Below are 21626 nucleotides of genomic sequence, written 5' to 3' on the forward strand. Positions count from 1 at the left end.
AAAAACACATCAAGCTAATACAATGTGTTCATTGTAAAAGTTATAGTTAGTCAAGAAGTTTGTATCTCCCTCTGTGCTTGTATCCCCCTCCTGATTTTTACTAACTTTTGAAAATCACACTTCTCTCATAAGGCTTAACACAATTGCTTTAAAAATTATACCTTTAAATATATTTCTTATTAGAGATAAATGTAGATTATAAAAATTTCATATTTAAATGAACACAAACTACTTTATTGGGGAATCTTATTATATGTTAATCTTATTTGCAGTTTTAACAATAATTTAGGTAAGTAAAATGAATAAAAATATTGTCCATAATATTTATGGACCATGGAATCTTTAAAATTGGGGAGATATAACAATTCAACCCTACAAGAATATATAGATGAAATACTGGTTGTAAATTCCAAAAGCAGCTTTTATTTGCCCTTGACTAAATATGGAGTTAAAGGTTTGCATAATCATTATTCTATTTAGTAAATCTCCAAAGCCTCACCGTGTGCTCTGCAGCATCTTCAAGTAAAGGAACAAGCCTGAAAGCATGCCTAAAATACTGGCTTTCTTCATAATATCCTATTTAGCTTTACTTTGAGGTCTATTGCATAGGCCATAAATTAAATTGACCTGTAAGTTCTTTCTTGATGTTTGCCTACATGACTTTTCAGTGGTTTTGCTGAAATCAACCAAAATAAGCAACGAAGCAAAGAAAATATGGATGCCATTGTAAAATGCCTTTGCAAACTTCCACCTATATTGTAATGTTGAGAAAATAGAAATTGACTGAAATTTGAGACAATACCACAAATCAATTGTTGGCCAAACACTCATATATATCTCAATGTGAAAGACAAATTGTGGTAGTTACACAATCTGTTGTCAAATTGTGAAGGGGTAGAGTTAAGCCTTCCAATCTGGTACCAGCTTGATGACCTCAGTCATTAGGAGGCAGCAGGGAGATAAATAGCTCACTGGAGGCCAGATACACTCACTCCCTGTAAGACAGTACTCACCACAAGTCAGATAGAGCTATACTGATACAGCCAGAGCCCTGGAGCTGGAGGAGCCACGTGGAGACCCACGCCAGTACAGGGATGCTTCTACCACCACTGGATCCACAGAGTTTCCACTCACTGGCCTGTGATGTTCTGGCATTTGGCATCATTGCATGTGTTGTGTGAGTTGGAAGAAGAATTTATAGATTGGTATCAGACATATGGGATAATATTGGACCTATGGACTTGATCTGAACTGGGTTGTGATGTTTTCTAAATGTACAATTACTCTTTGATATAAAGCTATCACTTACACACATATGAGTTTCCCTGTATTTGCTACTCTAGTCCACCTAGAGTGACACACAAATCAATACCATTTTCAAAGATAATGAAGGAGAATATATTCAGTAACTCAGGGAATGCAAATTTTCTTAAATGACAAACATTGAGTGTGTCTAGATCTAGGATCTTATTTCCTCTAACCCCAAAATGTAAACTCCAGAGTTAGGTAAATATCTCCAGATTTCATTCACTCTTTTTTTCTTGTTAACCACCAGCTTGTGTCCAGAATATGTACAACATACTTACAAATCAATTTAGGAAAAAGAACCCAGTAGAAAAAGGTAAAAAAATATGTAAGCAGTCATAGCTCTATACTACAGTAGCAATTCTATATTTGGCATATATCCCAAGAAACCTATGTGTATTTGCACATCAATCGTTAAGAGCTAAAATATTTAAAGCAGCATGAGGCATTTGCTCCTGTAAATATTGGCAGGCTGGGAAACCCTATATAAGATTGCTTCCCCAAATTTTATTCGATAACAGTGGATTTTTTGTTTTCTTTTGATATAATTATTTATTTATGTTCTTAGTTTTAACAATTTAAAGCCCTCAGGCTTTCAATGGGCTAAGTTCCTAAAGATGTCTTTTGAGAATATCCTGGTGAGTCAAAAATAAGTTGCTTATGACTCTTATATAGCCATTTTTGAGCACAAGGAAGGCTCAAAGCCTTTTCAATCATTACAAACAACTTATTATATAATGTAGCTAGTGAAGTTATTTGTGTTGAAGAATTAGTTGCATGTCGGAATTGGTTCAATCTTTTAAATGTGAACACAAATTTGCAAAACATTAAAGATAAAATAAAAGTTCTTAATAAAATGTATGTTCATAATCTTGAAACTGACTATAGCTTCTTCTCTCTCTTGCAGAACTTCTGGTGCATTTGAACTACCAACCTTACAGTTAGCAGCCCAATGCTTACCTGACAGCACCACCAGAGCTCCTTAGTAGCATCTCTAATTGGTGTAAATGGCTGATTGTGAAACTGCTAACATAAAGGGTCCATGTTTGAATACACAGAAGAAGTCCTCAAGACCTACTCCTGAAAAATAATCCATTAAAAATGTTATGAACACATTTCTACAATGATATGTATTGGACCACTCTAAATCTAAATTGACTGAGTGATAATTTAATTACTAATCTATTTACTGGTGATAATTCAACTCATTGCCATTAGGTGGATTCTGGCTCATAGCAAATATGTAAGAGAGAGTAGAACTGCTGTCCCTGTTGGTTTCTAAAATTCTTTACAGAAGGCGAAAGCTTCAGCTTTCTCTGGCAAACAGTTTGGGGTTCCAAACTGCTGACATTTAGGTTAGCAGTCCAATGTGAAACCATTACACCACTAGGGTTCCTTGATTATAATATGTCATACAATATAATAAAGTGTCATATGAGATAATAGTGAATGGAGCTACATATAATGGATAAACTGAGTATATTCAATTTTAAGAGAAAAAACCAGACATAAAGGGGAACAAACGATACATTTCTTTAAAGTTCAAAAGATAGACAAATGTAAACCATAGAGCTGAGGAATGAATACTTGAACTCTAAAAAAAAATCACGGTAGTGATTGCTATAAAAATTGGTTGGTTTGATTCACGAATATAGTGCCTTGTTGTATGACAGAAGTAATAACAAAAAACAAAAAACGAGAGATAGTGGCAGTTCAATCAAGCTTAATGAAAGAGAAAAATGGGAAGGTTTCCCATTTTGGGACGTATTTCCCAAGAAGTAATACTTGACTACTACTTTATGGTAAAAGGAGTTAGTCAAGAAGTAATACTTGGCTACTATTTTATGGTAAAAGCGGTTAGACTAAAGTAACATGCATAGTTCTATATCAGGAAAGGTGTGCGACAGGGTTGTATTGTCCCACCATAGTTATTCAGTTCGTATGATGAGCAAATAATCAGAGAAGCTGGATTTTATGAAGAATTTAGCATTCGGGTGGAAGAAAAGTTTATTAACAACCTGTGATATGCAGATGACACAATCTTACTTGCTGCAAATGAGGAGTACTTGAAGTTCTTGCTGATGAAGATCCAGGATTGTAGCCTTCATTATGAATTACAACTCAATGTAAAGAAGAGCAAAATTCTCACAACCGAACCTGTAAGTAACATCGTGATAAATAGAGAAAAAAGACTGAAGTTTTCAAGGATTTTGTCTTGCAGGGATCCTCCATCCATGCTCATGGAAGCAGCAGTCAAGAAATCAAAAGATAGGTTGCATTGGGTGTGACTTCTGCATGCGACCTGTTTAAAGTATTGAAAAGCAAAGACGTTACCCTGAAGACTAAAGTGTCCCTGACATGAGCCATGGTATTTTCAGATGCCTTTATATTCATGTGAAAGTTGGACATTGAATAAGGAAGACCAAAGAAGAAACCGTGCATTTGAATTGTGGTGTTGAAGAATATTGAAAGTATCATGGACCCATAAAAGGAATAACCAATCTGCCTTGGATGAAGTATGGCCAGAGTGCCCTTTAGAGGCAAGGATGACAAAACTTCATCTTACATACTTTGTACTGACTCCTGGAGAAGGACATCAAGCTTGGTGAAATAGAGTAACAGTTTAAAAAAAGAAGGCCTCCAATAAGAAAGATTGGCACAGTTTCTGAAACAATGGGAACAAGCATAGGAAATAATTGTGAGGATTGTGTAAGACAAGCTAATGTTTTGTTCTTTTTTACATAGGATTGTTGTGTATTGGAAGTGACTGGATTGCACCTAACAACAAGCAACAACTACAATCACAATGGGATAAAATGAGAATGTTTAATTTAATCATGAAAACTATGGAAAATTATGTTACTCAGAATTCTTTTACAAATCCCTAAAGAATTCTGCAGTGTCCTCAAAGTCACCAGTAAGTAACAACGCCTTGGAAATTAGAGACAGATAGCCCTGAGAATGTTCTACAGTGAAACCAGAATATCGAACACCTAGTTTCTCTTCTATTTTTCTTTCTCCTTTTGGTCTCCTTAACTGCCATCAAGAGATACAGTCTTAGAAACCAACCCAGGCAATTCTACCCCATCCCATAGGGTTTCTATGAGTTGGGGAAAATGTGATGGAAGTGTATCTCTAATTTTCTCTTTTCCATGATTCATAATTTTTCTAAAAGAAGTTTTCTCCTAAAGATAATGGTGACTATGCTTTGTTTTTCACACAGAGAAATTTCAGAGAATGAAAATGAAATTACTCAAGGAAACAGAGTTAGGGTTGACCAATATATGGCAAAAGATTATGGGTAGAATCATGACCTCATATATTCTCAACTTGGTCAGAGAGAAAATGACTTCTTTCTCCCTGATATAGTATAGAACTTCTGTGAAATTAATTCATTGCGCTAGCTTGAATTCTATAATCAAGGGAGTGCACTGCTGTGAAGTGTAACTTTAACATTAAATTTTTAGTGAGCAGAGAAGTGAGGGGGGAATTATTCCAAAAAATAAAGTATATACTATGATAGGTTTATTGTGCCAACCTGGCCAAAAAGAACATATGGGAATAATAAGGTCGCACTTTGATTGGAGGGTAAAGAGATAAATGACTTGGCAAGCCTGCCTCTCTCTCTCTCTTGCTCTCTGGTGATTGGACCAGCATGCGGCTACCTTAGCTAGTTCTCTGCCCCAATTTAATTTGTTAGCTACACTACCTGTGGGACACCTACCCATAGATCATGTCATTAGAGCTTGAGGTTTCTTCAGGACCTGCTTCACCTCGATGCTGGTGTGTACATCGCTTGAGCTTGGGACTGTCAGATCCTGTCATCTGGCTGACTGTTGGTAACCCACCTTGCTGTTTGCTTCTTGCTGTGACCAGACTACCTGAATTGCCTTATGGAAGACTCAGTTGTCTGCTTCCTTGACCTTGGACCCAGAAGCCTTCGTGAGTTGAAGGACTGCCAGTATATTAACTGTTTCATCGAAGTGAGCTCAACTGAGCCCTCTGTACTGCTCTGTGAACTAATTAGCTGTTTATTTCTTTGTGACACACACATATATAACACAAATATATATGCCATATATAATTGTTTAGCTTATATGCGGGTCAGTGGTACCCCAGCAAGGTGTAACATCTCGCGGGTAATTGCCGTTTCTCCGCTGTCCATTCAAAGCCCCGCTGACACTTCAGGGTTTTGAATGTTTGTTTACTCACATCTAACCAATCAGAGCCATTCTATGACATGGACGGCTCCAATTCGCAGAAGCACCCGTAGTGATTCTCTTACGCTGGCAGCTGATCTGGGCAGCTGAACTGGTAAGGATGTGTCTGTGGCTGTGCTCTGTCTCTCCCCTCTGGTCTCTGTGCTAATTCACCTCCTGCATTTCCCATCCTAGGCTTATACTCGAGTCGGCTTACATTCAACTATATACGGTATATTCATAAGTGTCTTGGTTTTGTTTCTCTAGAGAACCCTGTCTAACACAAGCACCTCTCTCATTTTATAGTTGTAGATATGGGATTTTATAGCTGGAGAAATTCCATAACTGAGGCCATATCTGACCTCTTTCAGCTATGCAAGGGAGATGAAGAATCCAACTCCATAAAAACCAAAGCCAACAAGCAACAAAGCCTACTGCCACAAGGCAGAGGTCAGACATGTCTCCACCCTGTATGCTTCTTTTACCCTATTCTGACACCATCTCGTTCACCCATGCCTCTCTGCTTCTCTTCTGGGTTAGATAATTTGTTGCAATGCTACTCAGAACTCACAGACAACTCTTATAATTAGGGGGTTTAAAAGGAAGTCCACAGGTCTCCACAAGCCAGGATCAGAAAATATTAAAAATAAAGACTGTTGTTCATAGCAGTCCGTCTTGTCAGCCAGCAGCTATGTCTCTCTCTAATCCCCAACCTCTTAACCATATCATCCCTTTCCCTGGTTCTTTAGTCTCCCTGGAAAATTATTAAATTCACAGTACTGTAAAAAAATATTTCTAAAGTCACAACTGACTCCATTAAATGGATATGTAGTCTGTTTAAGAGGCTTGGTTAATATTTAAATGTAAATTTTAATTTGTAATATATAGTCTGAAGCCCCTACTCTGCTGTTATATATCTTTGCATTTAGATGAATAGTCCTTAAGTAATCACACAGAAGACAAACCAAAACTATTATCATATCAGTACCCTCTTTTAAGTCTGTATATCCGTTCTTCACTTATATCTTGGTACTTGAAAATATGAGCACTATACCAAAATATGGTGAAGAAATCAAATGGTGCTAAGGTAATAGAAAAAAGACATAATCTGGGGTCTTAAAATCTTGTCTCAAAGCAAGCAACCCTCTAAATGAGTCAACTAAGTTCATACCAAGAAATACCCCAGCCTTTGTGATCACAGGATTGTAAATAATAAGATCTAAACCCAGAGAAGGAAATAGTACCAGTGCCTACATTCTAAACAGTTTGCTGAATGCTATGGATAAGAGTGGAAGCCCAAAATCCCTATATGGATTGGGTTACCAGTGAAACCCCACAGATCATAGTCTAGGAATGTGAATAGCCTTTTTACAAAACAAAGAACATTGGAAAGAGGATTTTTGCAGATGTAGTTAGGCTGGAATATAACCCCTTGTCATTTGCCCCTTCTTTTGACCATTTTTTTAGTTTAATTAAAGTCGGTACAATATTTTTTTTACTTTAATTGTGGCTATCCTGTGTTTTATTTGGTCAATGTTTCTGGTTATATCTTTGTTTTGGGGGATTGTAAAGGGAATTCAGGACGGGTGCAGACAGTAACTTCTGGTACAAAAGAAGTTGGGCGAAATGTGGAGTAAATGGCAATTGGCATAGAAGGAAAAAAATGTTTCAAAGTTGATTGTGATGATGATTACACAATCCTTAATATTATTGAACTATTGATGTGTATGATATTCAAATTATATCTCAATAAAACTATTAAAATAAATAATTATGTTATGTCAAAGACATATGTTGACTACAGATTAAAGTTGCATAAACTAATGTTTATGTATAGACATGTGTTTCTTTAAAATTTTATATTAGTTAATTTAATCACTTTTTTGTGAAAAGTATCTCAAATATTTTAAAGTCATTGTTCTGCATTTATAGATTGATGTTACACAGAGGTGTAGTTTTTTTCAAGTTTCTCTCCATTTCAATATACTGGAAGGATATGATGTACTTCTATTAATAAGAGTGGTTTAGTAGGTCAGTGAATTTTTAAAGATGTAGAAGGTGGGAAGGGAGGTGAAGGTGATAATGGAAACATGTCATAACATTGGGAATAATGGGAACATATCATAACCCTGTGGAAAGCTTAGCATTTCCAAGAGCAATAAAGTTCTAAAATTTCCCCATATAATTCTAATATGCTGCATCTTCCTACTACATCTTCAGTGAGAATTATATTTTTAATGCACTCAAATTTAAATGATCATTTATCTATAATTCAAAAAATTTATATGAAACAGGTTTTTTTTCTGAATTCTACTTGTATATGCAGTGGATAAAAGGTAATCAAACTAAGGTCAATTATTTATTTTTAAAATCAAATTCTGAGCCTATATATAAATCTACATCCAATGTGATATACGATGATGATCATTCTAATTTTTAATTAAATTATTTTCATAACTCCAGTTACAAAATTTCCTTGTCCCTCTTTTAATTTTATAAATTATAAATCCAAAAATATATATTTCATTTAATCAAATATCCAAACCTATACCATTTCATTATGCATAAGAATGTTTCGATTTAAAAAGTGGCTAAGTCAATGAAAGTGATAAAACTGTGATTTAAGTTTCTACTATGAGCCAGTTAGCTAAGCATTTCATTATTTCATTTTTTTAATATGAACAGCACAATTTTCAGGGGTACTATACTACTCTTGGGAGTTCCGGGGTACTGTGGATTAAATTTTGGACTATCAACAAAGCTTTAGGAGCACTAACACACCAGTCACTGGGCAGTAGAAAGATAAGGGAGTTTGCTGCCATAAAAATTTATAGCCTGTTCCTGCCAATAGCCCCAGCCCCTCACCCCCTGGGAATGGGGCAGAATGTGGTCAGGGAAAGCGATTTCTAGTGACCAGCTTTGGCCCACAGGATGAAGGGCCTGGTGCTACCAACCTGTCAACTTACCTCTCACCCCAACATGAAACTTAAAAAGTAAAAAAAAATAATCTAGCCTGAGTAATTTGTTTGTGAAGTTCTTCTCTGTTTAATAGGGTTGTTATGAGTCAGAATTAACTAGATAACAGTGGGTTTGATTTTATTTGCTTTACAATTTTATTAGCCTCATTTAGAGATAGAAATTGAGATTCAGAGAGGAAAATAACTGGAGAACCATGACTTTATATAAGTTCTCTTTGAAGTCAAAGTTTTCCCATTTTGTTAAGCAAACAGCTTCCATGTATTTTAGAAATTCATTTAATAGATTTAAAATAAATCTTAAAACCATAAGTAATGTCATATTTTTTTCAATTTCACTCAAGCATCATTTCTGAATGATTGGTAAAGATTTTTCTGCAACTTTATGTTGAGAAAGATTTTGTAGTTCATCATGAAGGGTAGCAGTCCAATATTTTTTTCAGTTCTGGAAAATATAACTCAAGTCTTTGTTTATTCTTCTTGTTATTGACTATAACTTGTATGTACTATACTCTAGCATGTACATTTAATTAGATTACAAGTTCCAAAATATCTACTCATCAACACAATGGGTTCTATTCTTAGAAAGAAAATTTGATTCCTGGGTTTATCAGTTCCTTGCTAAGGTTAATTAATTTAATTGCATTAAAAATAAGAAGTCTTCTATATAATGTACTAAGGATACTCATGAAGATTTGAAAAATGATTTAATGCATGTAAAGAGTCAAAGTGTCTAGAAACATAATAAGCATTCTATGTTAGGAATATCATCATCATTTCAAGTCAAATCAATACTATCTAAGAAAGGAACACAGGAAATTACTACTTGCAAACTTCACAAATAACCTTATTTGATAAAACCACATGGAATTCCTTATGCATCAAATATAGGGTACACTGGTATACACAACTATCTCTCTATAGCAATTCATTTGCATTTTGGAGTGTGGTCCTAAGATTCCAAGGCCCTCTTTTACCAAGCATAATTTTTAATAGAACTGACCTAAAATAGCACCATACAGGAGATGATTCCTATTTTCAATGGTACCAACACAAATAACATTTTTTTTGCTGAAACCATATAGAATTACTTATACATCAAATTTGGGATATGATGGTATAAAAAGCTGTCACTCTATAGAAATGCATTTGGATATTTTTAGGTATATGTTAAAATTCTCACTCCATTTCTATCAAACACAATTTTTGAAAAAGGAACTGAGCTTCAATAGTAACATAGCATATTATGTATGCACTTGTCTACCTATTACGGTTTTGTCACTATTGTTATGCATCTTCGAATTGGTTTCAGCCCCCTGTGACCCTATGTAAAATAGAATGAAATACTACCTAGTCTTTTGCTATTCTCATAATTATTCTTATGTTTTAGTTCAGTGATGTAGCCATTGTGTCAATCCATCTTGTTCAAGGTCTTCCTCATTTTTGCTGCCCCTATACTTTACCAAGCTTGATGAACTTTTCCAGGGACTTGTATCTCTTGAACACATATCCAAAGTATGTGAGACTAAGTCTTGCAGTTCTTGCTTATAAGTTTTCTGACTATATTTCTTCCAAGACAAGTTTGTTTGCTTTTGGTATCCCATGAAAGTCCATGGTACTTTCATTATTCTTCACACAATTCAAACCCATCACTTCTTCCCTCTCCTATATACAATATCCAACTTTTGCATGAACATGATATGATTGGAAATATCATTGGATCAGGCATGCCTTAGTCCTCAAAGTCATATGGTTTTCTGCACATTAAAGAGGCCTTATACAGTACATTTATCCAATGCAATGCATCCTTTGATCACTTTACTGCTGCTTCCATGAACAACAATTGTGGATGCAACCAAGATAAAATCCTTGTCAAATACAATCTTTTCTCCATTTATCATGATTTTACCTATTGGGCCAGATGTGAGGATTTTAGTCTTCTTTACATTGAGTTCTGATCCATACTGAAAGCTGCAATATTTAGTCTTCATCAACAAATGTGTTGAATCCTCTGCACAACAAGCAATGTTGTGCCATCTGCATATCACAAATTGTTAATAAGCCTTCCTTCAATACTTATGTCACTTTGTTATTCATACAATTCAACTTCTCTTATTTTTATCTCACCATACGGATTGAATAAGTATGGTGAGAGGATACAACCCTGACATATACATTTCCTGCTGTCAAGCCATGAAATGTGCCCTTGTTCTGTTCACACTACTCCCTCTTGATCCATTAACAGGTTCCACATAAAACATTGGTCAGTGTAACACATGAAAAAATCATAATAATTTATAAATTATCAAGGGTTTATGAGGGAGGGAGGTGGGGGATGGGGGGGAATAAGCTGATACCAAGGGCTCAAGTAAAAAATGGTCTGAAAATGTTGATGGCAACATATGTACAAATGTGACTGACACAATGGATGTATGTATGGATTGTGAAAAGAGTTGTATGAGACCCAAACAAAATGATTTTTTAAAAAAACAATAAGGCAATAGTCTGGGATTCTCATTCCTCTCCAGACTTTCCATAGTTTGTTATGGTCCACAAACTCAAATGCTTTTTCATAGTCAATAATACCCCAAATAAAAATATTTCTGACCTTCTTTACTTTCCACTAAGATCCATCTGACATCAGCAATGATATACTTGGTTTCACATCCTTTTCTGTATCCACCCTGAACCTCTGGTGGATCTCTGTCAATGTATTGCTGTAATCATGATCAGAAGATCTTCAGTAACATTTTACTTTCATGTGATATTAATGATATTGTTTTATAATTTTAGCATTCTGTTGGGTCTCCTTTCTTTGGATTGAGTAAAAATATGGATCTTTTCAAGTCAGTTGGCCAAGGATCTGTACTTCCAAATTTCCTGGCATAGACAAGTGAGTTTTACAGTGTTTCAACAGCTTGTTTAAGCATGTCAATTTGTAGTCCATCAACTCCTGAACCTTTACTTTTAGCTGATGCTTTCAGTGCAATTTGAACTTTTTCCTTAAGTAACATGTGTTTTTGTTCATATGTTACTTCTAGAAATGGCTGAGGGTCAACAAGTTCTTTTTGATACAGTGACTCTATATTCATTCCAACTTCTTTTGATGTATCCTGCATCATTCTTTTTTAAAATCATTTTATTGGGGGCTCATACAACTCTTATCACAATCCATACATACATAAATTGTGTAAAGCACAATCGTACATTTGTTACCCTCATCATTTTCAAAACATTTTATCTCCACTTAAGCCCCCGGCATCAGCTCTTAATTTTTCGCCTCCCCCCTCCCTCATGAACCCTTGAAAATTTATAAATTATTAGTTTGTCATATCTTACACTGTCTGACATCTCCCTTCAACCACTTTCCTGTTGTCCAGTCTTCAGGGAGGAGGTTATATGTAGATCCATGTAATCGGATCCCCCTTTCCACCCCACTTTCCCTCCACTCTCCTGGTATCGTCACTCTCACCACTGGTCCTGAAGGGATCATTCATCCTGGATTCCCTGTGTTTCCAGTTCCAATCTGTACCAGTGTACATCTTCTGGTCTAGCCAGATTTGTAAGGTAGAATTGGGATCATGACAGTGGTGGGGAGGAAGCGTTTAGGAACTTGAGGGAAGTTGCATATTTCATCGTTGCTACAATGCACCCTGACTGACTCGTCTCCTCCTCGGTGACCCTTCCTTAACGGGATGTCCAGTTGCCTACACATGGGCTGTGGGTCACTAATCTGCACTCCCCCTCATTCACAGTGACATGATTTGTTGTTCTTTGATGTCTGATAACTGATCCCTTTGTCACCTCGTGACACACAAGATTCTTCCATGTGGGCTTTATTGTTTCTCGGTAAGATGGCTGCTTGTTTACCTTCAAGCCTTTAAGACCCCAGACACCGGATCTGATCCCACCACAATGAAGCAAAACCCTGAGTGTGCAACAGAACAGAAAGGGGAACAGAGCAACGAAGTCCCCAAGGAATACCAAAAACAGACTTAGGGGCCAGGGCTTGGCACCTCATCAAACTCGACAAGAGAATACTCCCAAAGGCCAACAAACGGCTAACTACAAGCTTTTCTTTTTTGTTGTGGTTTTTTTTGGTTTTTGGCTTGTTGTTGTTGTTTTGTTGTATATTTTTGCTTGGTTTTTCTATGTCTTGTTTTTGTGCATGTTATTATCTCCGCAGGTCTGTCTAAATAAGATAGGCTGGATGAACAGTGTAGAGGAGAAAAGAATGGGACCAACAATTCCAGGGGGATATGGGAGAGGAGGAGGTGGGGGGAAAGGAAGTGATGTAAACGAACCCAGGGAAAAGGGAACAACAAGTGATCCAAATTGGTTCGTGAGGAGGGTGTAGGAGGCCTGGTAGGGGGTGATCAAGGGTAATGTAACCAAGAAAAATTACTGAAACCTAATGAAGGCTGAGCATGATAGTGAGACAAGAGGAAAGTAAAAGAAAATAGAGAAAAGAGCTAGGGGGCAGAGAGCATTTATAGAGGTCTAAATAAAGGCATGTACATATGTAAATATATTTATATATGAGGCTAGGGATATAGATCTATGTGCAAATATTTATAGGTTTAGTATTGAGCTAGCAGACGGACTTTGGGCCTCCACTCAAGTACTCTCTCAGTGCAAGAATACTTTCTTCTATTAAATTGGTATTCCTTGATGCTCTCACCTTCCCAACACAATCACTGAAGACAAGTGCGTATATAATCAAATGTGGTGAAGAAAGCTGATGGAGCCCGGCTATCAAAAGCTATAGCATCTGAAGTCTTAAAGACTTGAAGGTAAACAAGCAGCCATCTAGCTCAGAAGCAACACAGCCCCACATGGAAGAAGCACACCAGCCTATGTGATCATAAGGTGCTGAAGGGATCATCAGGTGTCAAAGAACAAAAAAATCATATCATTGTGTGCTCACCTCCCCAATACTATCGCCAAAGACACATGGGTGCATAAGCAAATGTGGTTACAAAAGCTGATGCTGCCCAGCTCTCCTGCATCATTCTTTATGTTGTTTATATATTCATTCAATATTTCAGCTTTAGGTTATAATTTTTCTTGAGTTATTTAAGTTTAAGTTATGATGAGGGCATTCTCCCTTTTTGCTTTTCTATCTCCAGGACTTTTAATATTTCATTATAATAATTGTCTTCATCTTCTTGAGCTGATATTTGAAATTTTCTGTTCAGTTTTTTACTTCAACACTTCTTCCATGTGCCTTGACTACTCTACGACTAAAAGCAAATTTCAGAGTCTCTTCGGAGATCCACTTTGATTTTTCCTTTCATTCCTGAATTTTTAATTACTTTTTGCTGTCTTCATGTATGATTTCTTGATACCCTCCCACAGCTCTTCAAATCTTCTGTCAATAGTGTTCAATATTGAAAATCTGCTTTTGAAATTTAGTGGGACATACTTGTTTCTCTTGGACTTGTATTAATTTTCTTCAGCTTCAATCTGAATTTACATATGAGCAACTGATGGTCTGTTCTATAGTCAGGCCCTGGCCTTGTTTTACCTTCTGATAGTGTCTTTCCATAGATGCAGTTCATTTGATTTCTGTTTATCCCATATTGAGAAAGATCATACTGGAGCCAGCTTCAATTTTATCTCAAGGCCATATTTTCCAACTACTTTTCCTTATTGTTTCCAACTTTTGCATTCCAGTGATAATAATTATCCATGCATCTGTACTGAGTGTTTATCAACTTCAGATGTAAAATATTACTAGAATTCTTTAATTTCTCCATCATAATTTTGGTAGTTCATGCATAAATTTTATGAATAGTTTTATTGGTTGAATTTCATGAATTTGATATAGATAGATTTCTATTACAGACAGCATTGTACTTCAAGATAGACCTTGAGATGTCCTTTTTGACAGTCAATGCAAAGCCATTCCTCTTAATTGTGTTATTCCCAGCATAGTAGAATATGATTTTCTGATTCAAACTTGCTAATACCAGTCCATTTCAGTCCACTAATGTGCAGAATGTCAATTTGTATGTGTTCCATTTTACTTTTTACAACTTTCAATTTTCCTAGGTTCCTACTTCACACATTCCAAGTTCTGATTATTAATTAATGTTTGCAGGTGTTTCTTCTTTTTTTTTTTTGAGTGGTATTCCATCAGCTAATTAATGTCCCAAAGGCTTGACTCTCATTGGCTTTTTTCCATCCATGTTATTATGGTCGACTCTTCTTTGAGAAAATATCTCTTCCTTAGTCACATTTTGAGTGCCTTCTGACCTCAGGAACTCACATTGTGGCTCTATGTCTGACAATATTCTACGGACAATATTAGAACTTTCTCAGTGAAGTAGTGATAATTTCAGTACCTGACAGTATTTTGATTCTGTCCATAAGTTTGTTTGTTTTTTCCCCCATGAGGCTACTTCTTCAGAAGTGGATAGCCTATTCCTTCTTCACAGTCTGTTCTTGGCCTGGAAACTGTGCTGAAACCAGTTCACTTTGAGTGGCCCTATTGACATTTTAAATACTGGTGGCACAGCTTCCAGCATCACACAAGCCACCACGGTACTATAAGCTGACAGACAATTGATGGCAGTTTGGAATATTTTTAGTGCTTAGCTATTTATTTTTATTTAAATATTATTTCAATCATGCCCATCTTTTCTGAGAGACAGTGAATTTGGTTCGACACCCTCATCATACCTCCATTCCCTGTTACATCTGGAAGAAAAGTTTCCTTCTCTTTGTTACTTTATTGAATAGAGGGAAATGTGTATTGAATAGAGGGAAGGGTGATGTAGTGGCTTATGTGTTGCACTGCTACCCCAAGTTTAGCAATTGAATATAGTCACTCCATGGAATGAATATAAGGCTATTTCTTTTTTTTTAAGTCATTTAATTGGAGGCTCATACAACTCTTATCACAATCCATACATACATCAATTGTGTAAAGCACATTTGTACATTCATTGTCCTCATTATCCTCAAAACATTTGCTCTCCACTTAAGTCCTTTTCTGTTTCATAAACAGTTACAGTCTCTGAAACCTACAGTGGCAGTTCTATCGTGTAGGGCCTGTATGAGTTGTAATCGACTGGTCATTAGTGAGTTTTGTTTAAATTATTATTATGAATTTGAAGACACTCGATGGTACCTAACAACAACAACATTATCTCTTTGTGGTTTACTATATGCTGCAAATGGATAAGTGCTTGAATGACAACAGGAATGTTGGATGTTCAATCCCCCTAATGTTTCCTCTGAAGACAGACCAATAATTCCATTACCAAATAATGGAATTGTTAGAATTTAAAATCTGGTGAAACATTTCTATCTTTCCCAAATGGAATCTCCACGAGTCAGAATCCATTCAACAGCAGCTAACAACAAATTTTTTATATAGCACCTTGATTTAACAATGTGAGAAGTAGATGCAAATATTCTAATTCTAACTTATTTGTGAACATTTTGTCATATGTGTGTATGAGAGAGAGAGAAAGAGAGAATCTGACAAAAAGTATGACAGTGAAGCAAATACCCAGAGAGAGAATAAGTATTGTACTTGCAAAAAAAGATCATTTTTCCCACTGTTCCATTATGCAAGATTATAGGCTATCAGAAGTATGAGTGGGGAATTATTAAATTCACAGTACTGTAAAAGAACAATTTATAAAACCAAAACGGACTCTATTAAACAGATATGTAGTCTGTTAAAGAGGTATTGTTACTATTTAAGTGTAAATTTTAATTTGTGATATAGTCTGCAGCCACCATTCTGCTATTCTGTATCTTTGTATTTAAATAAACAATACATTCTTAAGCAATCATGTAAAAGACAAACCCAAACTATCATCCCATCATGACCCCCTTTTAAGTCTGTATACCCATACTTCACTAATAGAATATCTCTTTATCTTTGTATTTAACATTTTTCATTTATTACAACAGTAAAAATGCTACTATTTGTATATATTGAGCATTAATAATATACCCAGTGTGGCAGTAACAAACACTGAGGTGAGATGTGAGAATAATTCTGGTTACAATGTTATGGATGTGTATCAATCTGGCAGAGCCATAATTCTAAATGGTTTGGCAGTTTTTTGTAATGATGTAATCCAGCAGTTATGTAATAATATAATTTGACAGTTATGTGATTGGAACTTGGCAATGATATCACAATGTAGTCATTCTCAATTTTGAGATCAATTTTGTCATATACAATTTTCATATAATGCCAATTTTCACATAATGACTTCTTTTTGAAATTGAATCCTGTTAAGTAAGGAGTGGATGTATTATCATTTTCTCCCATTTGAGAATACTCTTTTCAGCACAGAGAACATACCTACCTCTTAAAAATAGGAGTCATGGATATTTTCAAATCACAGTTGAATGTTTTTTTTTCCTGATGGACAAGGAAATAAGAAAATATATTAAATCAATGTCTCCATATATTTTCCTGGGGCTAATGACGCCGAACTGCCAATTTCTTGGCGTTAATTTTAAAAGATTTCCTAAGAATAAATTGTACTTTCATATTCAGAAGGTAAGAGGCAAATTTCTGCCAGCCAAAGTCTGAAACTTTTACAGCTAAATAGAATTCAAGGATGCATTCCCACCTCATTCCCATGTACCACCCCCACCCTCATTTGCAGTTTTGTGCATTAATGGGATCAAAGAGATTGGAGCTCAAGAGCACCCTTGCACATGGAATTTGGTTCATTTACTGAGGAAAGACAGGAACCATATTTGAATTTGACCCTTAGTAATAGCAATCTAATAGAATGAGTATACTTCAGTTATATGTAACCAGTGTTTCCTTAATTTTCATTGTAACTTTTCACACAAATGGTGTGGTGAAAGAATATAACCCCAACTCTTAAATTTAAATTAAATCTTTTTATTGGGGGCTTAAACAACTCTTATCACAATCCACTCAAACATCCATTGTGTCAAGGATTTTTTAACATTTGTGTCCCTCATCATTCTCAAAACATTTGCTTTCTACTTGAGCCCTTGGTATCAGCTCCTCATTTCCCCACCCCACCCCACACCGCCCTCCCCCGTGAACACTTAATAATTTATAAATTATTGTTATTATATCATATCTTACACCTTCCGACGTCTCCCTTCAACCAACTTCTCTGCTGTCCATCTTCCAGGGAGGAGGTTATATGTAGATCCTTTGTAATCTGTTCCCCCTTTCTCCCTCACCTTCCATCTACCTCCCAGTATCGCTACTCTCACCACTGGTTCTCAGAGGTTCATTTGTTCTGGATCCCCTGTGTTTCCAGTTCCTATCTGTACCAGTGTACATCCTTCAGTCCAGCCAGATTTGTAAGGTAGAATTGGGATCATGAGAGTGAGATGAGGAAGCATTCAAGAACTAGAGGAAAATTGTATGTTTCATCATTGCTACTCTGAACCCTGACTGACTCATCTCCTCCTAAAGGCCCTTCTGCAAGGTGATGCCCAATTGTCCACAGATGGACCCTGGGTCCCCACTCCGCACTTCCCCTCATTCACAATGCTATGATTGTGTTGGTCTTTGATATCTGATCTCTTCAACGCCTTGTGATCTCACAGGCTGGTGTGATTTTTCCATGTGGGCTTTGTTGTTTCTCAGTTAGATGGCCGCTTGTTTATCTTCAAGCCTATGGGATCCCAGACGCTATATCTTTTGATAGCCAGCGACCATCAGCTTTCTCCACCACATTTGCTTATGCACCCGCATTGTATAGATCTAGGTACACATATTTATAGTTTCAGTATTAAGGAAACAGATGGACAGTGTGCCCCTACTCAAGTACTCCCTCAACCCAAGAAGACTTTGTTCTAACTATTCGGCAGTCTGAGATACTCACTGAAGACACAGCAGGTGCATAAGCAAATGTGGTGAAGAAAGTTGATGGTGCCTGGCTATCAAAATATATAGTGTCTGGGGTCTTAAAAGCTTGAAGATAAACAAGCGGCCATCTAGCTCAGAAGCAACAAAACCCACATGGAAGAAGCACACCAGCCTATCCTGACATGATTGCTGAACTCTTACATTTTCTGTTTAAAAACATTCTGTATCCCCTTGTTATGTTAGAACAATTGCCTCTGCATCTATATGTAGGTTCCACATAAGCACATTGAAGTATTCTGGAATTCCCATTCTTGCAATACTATCCATACATACTTTGTTATGACCCACACAGTTGAATTCTTTTGAATAGTCAATAAGACACATGTAAACATATTTCTAGTATAATCTACTTTGAGCCAAAATCCATTATTGCTATGTTTTGCTAATTCAGCTATTATATTCCATCTAGATCCTCCTCTGTGTTCAGTTTGAATTTCTGTGCTTCTATTGAAATGATTGTGCATTCTTTATTCTTTGCCTTGTTTTGTGGTGGATTTTTTCTGGTTATATTTTGAATATTGAACCTTCTAGAGTGATTCTCATTTGTTGATTATGATTTTTTAATATAATGTTGGATTCTATTGAATAAAATTTTTTGAGGAATTTTGAATCTATGTCCATGAGGGAAATTGTTCTATAATTTTATGTGATTGTAGGATATTTGACTGAATTGGGTATCAGTGTTACGCTGGCTTCATAAAATAAGTTTGGGAGTTTGTTGCCTTTAAGACTCCAGAAACTGTTTTATATACTAGCAGGGCCCCTCTATGTTCTGTGCCACATTTTGCTATAACACCAATATATTCCGTGTTTTCTTCCAGGGGATGAGTATCCAGGAAGGCCATAATGTAAAAATGAATTGTTCATACATTGGAGATAAGACTTAGTATCAGCCCCAAACCTATTTCTGGATCTTTGTTTTAGGGCTTTTTTCCTTTTAGTGTGTTATTACTTGGGGATTAATACATAGGTCATATAATTCCATAGTTCAATCTTATCGAACAGACTTTTATGATTGCTTCCATAATCCATTTCCCTGCATACATTTCCTTCCTCTCTTTTACCTTTCCAGTCCATTTTGTACTCACCCAACCCCACCCCATACCCTTGTCTATTTGTTGTCCCAAAGGACTCATCATTCCTTTAAGCCAAAAAATAGCCCCAAAAATTTCATTGGTGAATTATACCAAGCATCTAATGAGGAGTTGACATAATTTCCATTCAAATTATTCCAGAATGTAGAAAAGGGGGGAATATAACTGCTTTCATTTCGTGAGGTGAATATAAGTTCTGATACTAAAGCCAGGCTCAGATACCTCTAGGAAAGAATATTATGTCGATAAATCTCATTAATTTAGAGGTTAAAAATGTCAACAAACTTCTAATCGGATTGAAATAATATATAAAAGTAATATATTATGACTGCAGCTAAGTGGAATTGATGATATATAAGGCCTGGTCCAATCATTTGCCTATGGAACACTCTAAAACTTAGACCAGAGGAATGTAATTGGCTAGAGGACCTAAGCCCGCCTCCAGGGTGATATGTCTGCTTTTGGATATCAGTTGCAAGAGAAACCTGACTTCACTATGATGATTGCAGAATAGGCAGTAATCACACATAGCCTGGTGGTAAGAGATGGATTCTCCTTTCAGGACAGCATCAGTAAAGGTAAGTTTGTTGTGTACTAAGGATCCAAATATCTGATCCTGCTAACAGAACTATCCCACCTGACAGAATCGTGGGTACCCACCTCACCCTTCCAAACCAACCCTGAAGATCTATAAGAAAGTTTCATCTTGGAAAGCACTAAGAGTACTCAGAAGGGGAAGAAGATTATTGATTGGAAGAAAATAGAATTGAATGAGTTCCAGAAAGCAGGGTTCTGAAAATCGTGGACAACAATCTACAGAAGACACCTTCAAAAAAGCAACAGGAGGCCACATGCAGAGAAGTAAAATGAGAAGGGCCACCTCAGAAAAGAAGACCGCTAATCTTCAGCAGAAGAATCTGGAGCCAGTTCTTGTGGGCAGAGGCAGAGGTCCCTCTGCAGAGAATCCTCCTTCAAGATCTGCGAAGAAGACCAGAAAGAACAAACAGAAAAATCCTGGAAATAGTCATGGTGGTAGTACTAGTGAAGAAGCTCAGCCACCTTGGAAAAGGGTCGGGGCAGATCCTACTATAGAAAGGGAAAAAGTGTTTGAGAATCGTGTGGAGGTGAAGAGGCAGATTCCTAGAGAATTAAAACCATGGTTTGTTGATGACTGGGACTTAGTTACCAAGCAGCAGTAGCTGTTTCAGCTACGGGCTAAAAAGAATGTAGACGCCATTTTGGAAGAATACATAAATTGCAAGTGATTTCAAGGAAATGTTGACCACCAAGAGTATGCGGTTAATGAAGTTGTGGTGACAATAAAACAATATTTCAATATAATGTTGGACACTCAGCTACTTTATGAATTTGAGAAGCCACAGTGTGCTCAGATCTTCATGGTTCACCCTGATGTGCCAATGGCTCAGATTTATGGTGCGCCCCACCTACTGAGATTATTTGTAAAACTCAGCGAAATCATGGCTTTCAAGCACTTTGATGGAAAGAGCAAGGCACTATTGTTGGGCTATCTGAAGGATTTTCTAGAATACCTGGCAGTGAATTCTGCAGGCCTTTTTTACTGCCTATGATTACAAAGTGCCTGCAGGTGAGTACTATTCCGAAGCCCTGTGAGGGTCTGCTGACTTATTGTAATGTCTGGATATCCGAAAATCTTTTTTTGTTGTTCTTCTTAGTTTTTTTCCTACATAATTGATATTATCTGAAACTGTTAATGTATCGCAGGGCTGATGTTTATGTTAGTTTTCTGTTTGTTACAAACAGAAAATAAAACTGAAAATAAACTCCTTTCTCATTTCAAGATTGTCACCAGTGTGTGCAGTAATTAGACAAAGAAGAAACCTTCAGTATAACGTTTTATTGCCTAGTTGACCAATTTTGCTTGAATGCTGAGGTTTCTTTCTATCCCTTTGCCGTTACACAGTTTTCTAGGATGTGTTAATGCTGCATGACAAAACGTCCTGATACCTCGTGCCACAGATTCAACTTAATGTGGATCCTGAAAACCCATGCATTTGTGCACATGCTCTCCCTTTCCTAATTGTGCTTGAAATTAAGCACATCTGAAAATCATCTATGTTGTTCCTTAGGCATTCTGTCTTTGCTCAAATTTCTGAAGGATAGTGGTTTGTTTCATGGTTTT

General features: G+C 36.4%; 1 pseudogene; it reads left to right on the forward strand.

Moving 5' to 3' along the window:
• Window positions 1–20235: 20235 nt before the first annotated feature.
• Window positions 20236–21097, forward strand: LOC142434907 (mortality factor 4-like protein 2; annotated as a pseudogene).
• Window positions 21098–21626: the final 529 nt, after the last annotated feature.

This window comes from Tenrec ecaudatus, chromosome X, assembly GCF_050624435.1.
Source record: "Tenrec ecaudatus isolate mTenEca1 chromosome X, mTenEca1.hap1, whole genome shotgun sequence".
NCBI lineage: Eukaryota > Metazoa > Chordata > Mammalia > Afrosoricida > Tenrecidae > Tenrec > Tenrec ecaudatus.